An 8,396-nucleotide genomic window follows, 5' to 3' on the forward strand; every position below is an offset into this window, starting at 1 on the left:
ATGGATGTAAGCAAAGATGGTCTATAAAAAAAATAACGTCCATCTGGGCAACACAAAGGAACCAACTACCGATTCCTGCTACACACAAACGAACATCGGAAGCGCTGGGCTACAAGAAAGAAAGCAGTCACAAAAGATCAAGATGGCTTCCATTTATAGAAGGTGTCCACAACAAGAGGGTCCACGGGGACAGAAAGTGGGCCTGCGGCTGCACAGGGCGGCGTGCGGGCAGGGCACTTAGGGGGTGTCTGCTAATGGGCGTGCTTTTACGTTCTAGTGTGATGAACAGTTTCTAAAATTAGATCACAGTTGTAGGAGCCCATTCAGCCAAAAGGCCTGTGGAGACCCTGCTGTCAGTCACCAACAGGAACGTGCAGATCTCCAGCTTGTCTGGAAAGTGTGACCCTGGTGCACTGGGTCCCTCAGTTGAGGATCAGGATTGAGTCGCTCTCCTGGGAGACTGAGCGTACGGTGTCATATGGCTTGTTGGGTCCTGCTTTCCTTTGTTTTAGAGAATGTGCGCATGACCTCTTGATCAGGATGGATTAGAGACTGGAGTTAGTTTTCTATGACCTTTAATTAGTTTCGGTGACTGGGCAAATTTTCAGATTGAAACTCCCTTCCTGGTCAGGGGCACTTTACCCGTAAATCATCATGTTCACCTTTAAGAAAAAATAGCCCTGTCATAAGCTTCAGTTAATAATATCACTATATACATAAAACAAACCCCGCTGATGTATTTTGATGAATTATGTTTTTTGATCTTCTGTATTGTACCTCATTTCTGTTTTGATTTTCTGTTTTCTCTACCATGGAAATAATTTTTTTCTGGAAGTAACAATGTAATCATTAGAAGAGTGATGTAATCACTGATGGTATATAAAGACCCTAAGCATCACAGTAAAGGGCAATCTTGCCACCATTCACTTTATCTGTCTCCTTTCTTATAGACATTGTGCCGACACCAACCCCCTACTCAGGGGCCCTTAGACTCTGGTGCGTGGGCCGGTCCCCCGCACACAGTGATGGTAAATCTACTAAAAATCATTGAACTGGACACTTCAAAGCAAGATTTTACTGCCAGTAAACTCTATCCCAGCAAAGCTTTGATTTTAATACAGTTATAAGCTATAACGGTAGGCCTCGGGGGCATCTGCAAACACAGATAGGATCTTCCTCAGGCTCCATCCCAGCGTTTGAGCAACTGCCTGTTGAGTCCCATGTGCTAAGTCATCTAGAGCAAGACAGGATTCTTTTCAGCTGGAAAGACTTTAAAACCAAACCCAACCTGTGTCTCACCCAGAGGAGGGAAAACCTCAGTGGACCCCATTGGAACTTTGTATTCTGGGCCATGGGATTGTCTTCTGTGTCCACCAAGAAGAGTAATCCCCCCATAGCTACAGAAGTGAGTCATCCTGTGAAATTATTTATCGTTCCCTGCTGGTGACTTTGGGAAGATCTGCCATGGTCCACATGCATGGTCTCTATCATGCACCCTCAGGTGTGGGAACAGCTCCCCGATTTCCTGGAAACTGTCCAGGTACATTCTATCCATATGACTCCTGCAGCAGTGTCCACTTGACCTTGCTCCCAGGATAGGTTGAGTGGATGGGGGTTGGGCTGGCTAAAGACCAGGTAATTGCAGTGCTCAGCCTGGCCTGGAAGAGAGGACAGTGCTCCCTGTGAAGGAGGAAGAGCTCTCTCTCTCTCTCCACTCACTGTGCCTTCGTAATAAAAATCAACGGAGCTCAGAGGTGAGGGAAGCTAGTAGGGGGCTGATGTAGAGGGGGACCAAGATGGCAGAAAAGAAGGAGAGATTCCAATTGCACTCAATTCCCGACCCAGGAGAGCTAGAGGCCCATCTGTATCCTTGTCCTTCTTGCTCTGGGTTCTGTGACGAAGATCAACCCTTGCATTAGTTCATTAAATCATACTATCTTATTAAATCTCCTTTTCATCTACCTGGCTCAAGTTGGGTTTCTTCTACTGACTTATAAAAGTCCTAGCAAACAGACTATAAAAAATGATTATTTTGGTTGTACTGACATTAATTCATTCCACCATTATTTACTAAATAACTACTATAAGTCAGATCTATTCAAGGTACTAGGTATATAATCCATAAACAAACCAGAAGAAGCCACCATTTCATGGTACATAAGGTAGCACTGGTTTGTGTCATAAGCCAACAGAAAATTGCTCATTCTACCATTCATTCACAGATACTGAGCTCATGATACACAAAATCTCCATTTATTCATGATAAAGTATTCATTGATTGAGTTCCTTGATGGTAGAATATCAATACTCATGGTCATATTGTCCACCCATAGTGGGTCTTGGTCACTTCTTGTACAAGGGCATTTCACCAAACCTTAGTGACCAGATGGCAACTTGTGCAGAGAGGGTTCCCGTCAGCGAAAGCAATGAAGATGAGCTCCTGAAGATTCATATCAGCTGTAAAAGTTTGACATGATTGGAGCCACTTAAAATGAAGTCAGGGTGGCTGTTGGAGAGAAACTGCCTTATCCACTTTTGTGGATTTGTGGACTTTTGAACTGGGTCAAAACCCCTGGGTGGATCAAAACGGCAATTTTCAGGTTGACACAGGTCATTGACTTCAGTTACCAGGTCTCCTTCACATCCTGAGAAGATGGGCCATCTGGGGGCACCCTGGAGACCTAGGCAGGAGTGGCAGTCGGGTTTTAGTCTTCAGTGACTTCAAATGAGGGGGAAATGAAAAAAAATGGGAAAGAACCCAGGGACATTTTAAATTTGGCAAGAGTTGGCAATTTGGCAACAGTAGCCGTCTAAATGCAGAGAGCCAGTCCAAATCTGTCTTTTCCACAAGCAGAAAAGCCAACTAAATCTCTACCACACGAGAATTTGCATATCTATCATTTAACCACAATTTACAAAAAATATAACATCATTCAAAGACAGTGCACAAGCATCTGGTAACTCAGAAGGATGTGTGCTACAAAAAGTGCAAATTTTCCACTGAAACACAAAATGTCTCTCTACAGCCTTTTGATCAAAAGTAATCTCAAAGAAAGATTATTCTTGTTCACAAAATAAAACTGATCTCATTAGACTTGGTTTCATTTATTTTTACCTAGGTGCTGTAAGAATGATAATTGACCGTATAGGCCTTCTTAAGATTGCTTTGTTGGAGGTTTTCCTAAGGATCCTCAGACTGGATTACAAAACACTCCTGAGGCAAGGAAGCTAAACTGAGAACTTGCATCAGATTTCACGCGCAAAGCATGTAGATTTGGACGGATGCCTCTCTTCTTGAGGTCTCCAAGCTGTCTCAGCATTTCTGAGTCTTCCAGGAAGTGACCATCCTTACTCACTCGTAAGGCTTGGAGTCTGGCATGTAAAGTACCAGCCCAGTTTTGCCAAGAGGAATTAGAGGCATCAGCTCCATAAGGTGGACCTTAGCTCCTTGGGAACATCTGGTCCCATGTGATTCAGTGAGCATCCTTCCCAAATGTGACATTCTAGTCAAAGTCTCAGTGGCATAACCAGTGTTTCTAATCATGAACTCGTCATGAGGACAGACTCTTGTTGAACCTGTGAAGATGACCATGTTGCCGTGAAAATAAGAAGACACCATAAAAGTCTCAGAATTCTAGAGACTTAAATGACAGGGAGGACACCATGTCATTTAAGTGATTGTTGCAGATTACAAATCAGAGTCTACCAAGTTGTTATACCTTATAGAAATCTTAGAGGAAAGAGAAAGAACCTTCTTATATATTCAGAAAACAGACCAGGAAAGCATCAACCATATTCCAAATGAAGCCCACCATCAACCCTTATCAGCTTTGGCCAGACCTACTGTAATTGGTTAATTCTCGTTCTACTTGGTCCTGAGTGAAGAGTGTCAGGAGCCATCTGTTCCTCAATGGGATCCGGAAGTCCGGAGTCGGCCACCAGTGGAGGCCTCGATGGTCTGAATGACCCTATAGGAAGCCCGTGCCCCCGAGCGCCTGCCCTGGGCCCCGGGCTCTGCTGAAACCTCCTTCTGGAGAAGGCCAAGTGCTCTCACCGGAAGCTCATTGCAAGCAAGTTCAGGAAAGTGCCAGAGTAAAATGAACAAACAGCTATCGGTGAGAAAAGACTTAAAATAACTATGGCTCATTTACTACCAATAATCTTCAGAAGTGAACGATCTGATGCGTTCGCTACAAGAATAACACAACTGGCAAGGGCTTCAGTTGTTTTGTGGCTTTCAGCCCAACAGAAAAAAGCCAATCCAAGTGGGTTTTAGAGAAAATGTCCATAAACATAATAATTGGTGCTGTTTTCAAAGAGTAGGAGTTTTGTAATTTGTAAGAATGAATGAAAGTAATCTTTACAGAGAAAGGTATCTTCAGACACAACGTACGATAATCTTGACTTAGTGCGTCATAAACATGCCAAGACCTTACCAAGAAAATCAAGTAAAGAGACTCTACTATCCTGAAGTAGGTCCTAAACACCTGAATATTGAAAAGACTACACAGGTCCATGATATGAGTCCCCAGTTGAAAACCACGGGCTGAGAAAATGCTAAATTCAAGTTAAAGAAGCAATGTTGTGACAAAACTAACCCTTTAAAGAATAATTGAGACTAGGAGATAACACCGTGTTGCTGCTCATACGTGAGGCAGGTGGGGACTCGGACAGACAGACATTGTGGGCAGTGAGGGCGTTCACAGATATGTATGCTTCCCGGGCCACTGAGGGTCCTGAGACACTTGTGTTGGTGACATTTACCCACAGAAATTTAACCTAAGGAGAACTGGCATCTGTCTGCAGCAAATACAAATAAGAAAAAAAAGTACAGAAACTTAAACCATGGTTAATAACATTTCAATATTTGATTTGACTTGCAAAAGATCCATGTGTCTAAAGAAGACATCGATCAAGTGAATTTGGTATCTGTCCAAGATTTTCAAAATACCTAAAGGTCTAGAAAACTACCTTCAAGTTGGGATAATTACTCTTGAAATCAAGTTTGTCAGAACAATGGTTAAATATGAGTTAACGTCCATTTCCCATTTTGCATTAAGCATTAAGAGAAGCCATGCTTGAACTTGCTCCATCAGCTCGGTCAGCACACCTGCACAGGGTTAGGAAGACTATTCCCAAGGAGACACAAAACGTACATTTGTTTTGTACTGCAGCCTGGCAGCTCAGAGAATAGAGTTTGTTTTCATTAAAACAATAAGAAACTAGTCTTGTTTGCCAAAGATTTGTCAAAATTGTGTAAACATGAATTCTTGATGCATTTCCAAATTGATTTCTACAAGAACAACTTTTTCACATTGAAAGTATTACAGGCTAAGTTTCTTACATTTCTCAGAATTGAATTGAATTTATATAATCACTTATTTATCTATGAACCAACCAGAATAGAGCTTCATGCAGAGACTTTATAATCTAATTTGGTAATACCATCTGGAGGTAGGAAAATACCAACATTTACACAATGAGAAACAAAGGCCTTTCTTTTTTTTTTATATTTTTTAACATTTACTTATTTTTGAGAGACACAGAGAGAGAGCATGAGCAGGGGAGAAGCAATGAGAGAGGGAGACACAGAATCCAAAGAGGCTCCAGGCTCCGAGCTGTCAGCACAGAGCCCGATGCAGGGCTTGAACCCACGAACCGTGAAATCATGACCTGAGCAGAAGTCAGATGCTTAACTGACAGGGTCTCTGGGTGTCCCGAAACAAAGGCCGTTCTGAATGTAGCCAACACACACACAGAGGGAAGGCTGGCAGCTCTCGCTCTAAACTTTCAACCACGGAGCAAGCATAAACATAGAAACACAAAACTGACCACTTCCCAATGGGCATGATGACACTTAACGGAGCAGAAAAGAGACAAAGAGAAAAGAGCAAGAGACCAGAATCCTTTGCTCTGTATAACAGAGACCATCTGTCCGTAAACCACTAATCCATTCACAGAGATCGCCAAATGGACAGATCATGAAACCAAAAGAATTCAGCATCTGTAATCAGGTGAATATTCCAAGGAGTGAAATTCACCTGGTCAAGGACAGAGCACAGCGGTCCAGAGGGCCTCCCTTCTCGGGTGGAGAAAATGGAAATCCCAAGGCACTTCAGGAGCTGACCTTCTTCCAGCAATTCTCATAGAGACTGTGCTTAATGAGGGGCATTTGAAGAAAGACGGAGACAACGTGGAGTTTTGGGAGCTGAGAGAATCGGGGAGGAAGGCGGAGAGGGTGTGACCCCTGAATATGTGGTCAGCCACTCCCCAGGAGGCCAACGCCGAGGAGTGGAGGGGTTGCTACCATCTCTGGTACCCGGGGAGCAGGGCCCAAGGACAGGTGAACGCTGTGGAAGGAAGAAAACACTTCGGCGCGCACACAGCACTCAGACGTGTCCGCTGGCGGCTGCGGGCCACGGGGAGGCCCGGGCCACACGGGCCTGGAAGACCAGCTTGGTGCAGCACAGGGTGAGGGCTCCCCAGTCATCACTGTGCATAACGGCCGGTGACACAGCTCTTCCCTTAGCCTTTCAAGTCTGGAAATGGAGATACTACACTGTCCTCATGTATTCCCAATATTTATGATGCAAAGGAATTTAACAAGGTTTTAACCAATAACCAATACTTATTAATAAATTCCAAGGTTTTTCCATCGCATATAAATAAAAATTGGACTTAGTGTCGTGAGTTTCACAGTTTTCCAAGCCCATTCTATTTATACTCCTCGGTTTTTAACTACTGATTCTGCCCAAAATGCTAAGCAACAGCCGCCAACAAGTCACACAGCACATTATTTGGACGCATTAATTTCTGTCGTGTTTGGACGGGACTGACAGTCTATTGTTTCCTGGTAAAGAACATGCTGAAAAGGCCCCAAAAACCCATTACATGATTCATAATCCTGCTGGCTTCTTACTTTATAAAGACTCATAAGATTAAAGCAAAATAGCTTGGAACATTTAACTTCGCATTTTTCAAAGCCCTGGCTAAGCAAAGGGAGCATTTTTCTCACATAACCGTAATTACACAACAAAAAAAGAAAGCGGTGATCACAACCTTGCATTTAGACACTGCCTTCCCCCGAACTGAAAAGTCATGGGAATTCAGAGCTGAAAAGGACTTTGCAGAGAGAAAATCAAGTTCAAATGTATCATGCAAATGGCGGGGAACGGAGACCCAGACAAACGTAGAGTGTCTGGAAAGGGTGGTCTCCCCAGGATGATCCTGGGAGGGTCTGACGTAGGTGAACAAAAGTCTTTGCACGAGGATTTGTTTAATTACACCGTGAACGTCGCCGGCCAATCTGGGTGATGGGAAGAGAGTCGGGGGCAGGTGGAGAGGAAGGTCCCAGGCGGCCTCCCCTCTCCAGGCTGTGGCTGGCCCTCAAAGTTGCCTTTCCTCCCGAAGTCATTCTTGTAGTCACCTTAGGATGCAGTCACGGGTCTGCAGGTCTTTACTGACCACCATTTATGCAGCACCAAAGAGTCTCGACAGACACCAATGTCGGAATAACACTTCCCCAAAAAATTCAGAAGCCCTCCGGGAGGACATCAGTGAGCCCAGTGGCCAGCGATACAGGACGGGTGTGCAGAGACGGGACGGGTGCGCAGAGCACCATCTATCAATCTCCATTTCCAAACTCCTCGCCTTCTCCTATTTCCCATCGGGAGCCCCGGGGAGCAGGTAATACTATGGGGTGCGTGCTTCCCAGGGGATCGTAGCTTCAGTGACTTCAGAGATCAGGAAGAGGGTCGGCGCGGAGCTCCTGCCACAGGACGGAAGCTGCAGACACGCGCGCGCTCCCAGGGGAGGCACTTGGACAAGGAGTGTCCGGAGCCGTGGGGTCTCCTGTGCCAGGCGTCGAGCTGAGCCGCAAATGTTACTAAATTTAGAAAGAAGATGGAGAATTAGGACAACAGACAACAGTCCTGAAATAGGTCTTTTTAAAAAACTGTTTAATGTTTATTCATTTTTGAGAGACAGAGCAAAAGCAGGGGAGGGACAGAGACAGAGGGAGACACAGATTCTGAAGCAGCTCTAGGCTCTGAGCTGTCAGCACAGAGCCCGATGTGGGGACCAAACTCATAAACCGTAAGATCATGACCTGGGCCGAAGTCGGACGCTTACCCGACTGAGCTGTGTGGGGGGCCCTAAAATATGTCTTGATTGAAGAGTATTTGGATTTAAAAAACCAATTCTGTCTACACCGTCTTTCAGGAAAATGGAGTAGGACTTCTCCCTCCGCACAGACTGGCACAGCCACGAATCCTGGACAGAACTCGCCTACAGTAAACACAGAACGCTCTGACCAGTGGGGAGGAGAGACACCCTGGCCCGACAGCACGCAGGGGGCTCCCCGTGTCTCCTGCTGCCTCGTGAATGCCAGGCTGTGA

Source organism: Suricata suricatta, chromosome 14 (genome assembly GCF_006229205.1).
Source record: "Suricata suricatta isolate VVHF042 chromosome 14, meerkat_22Aug2017_6uvM2_HiC, whole genome shotgun sequence".
NCBI classification, from domain to species: domain Eukaryota; kingdom Metazoa; phylum Chordata; class Mammalia; order Carnivora; family Herpestidae; genus Suricata; species Suricata suricatta.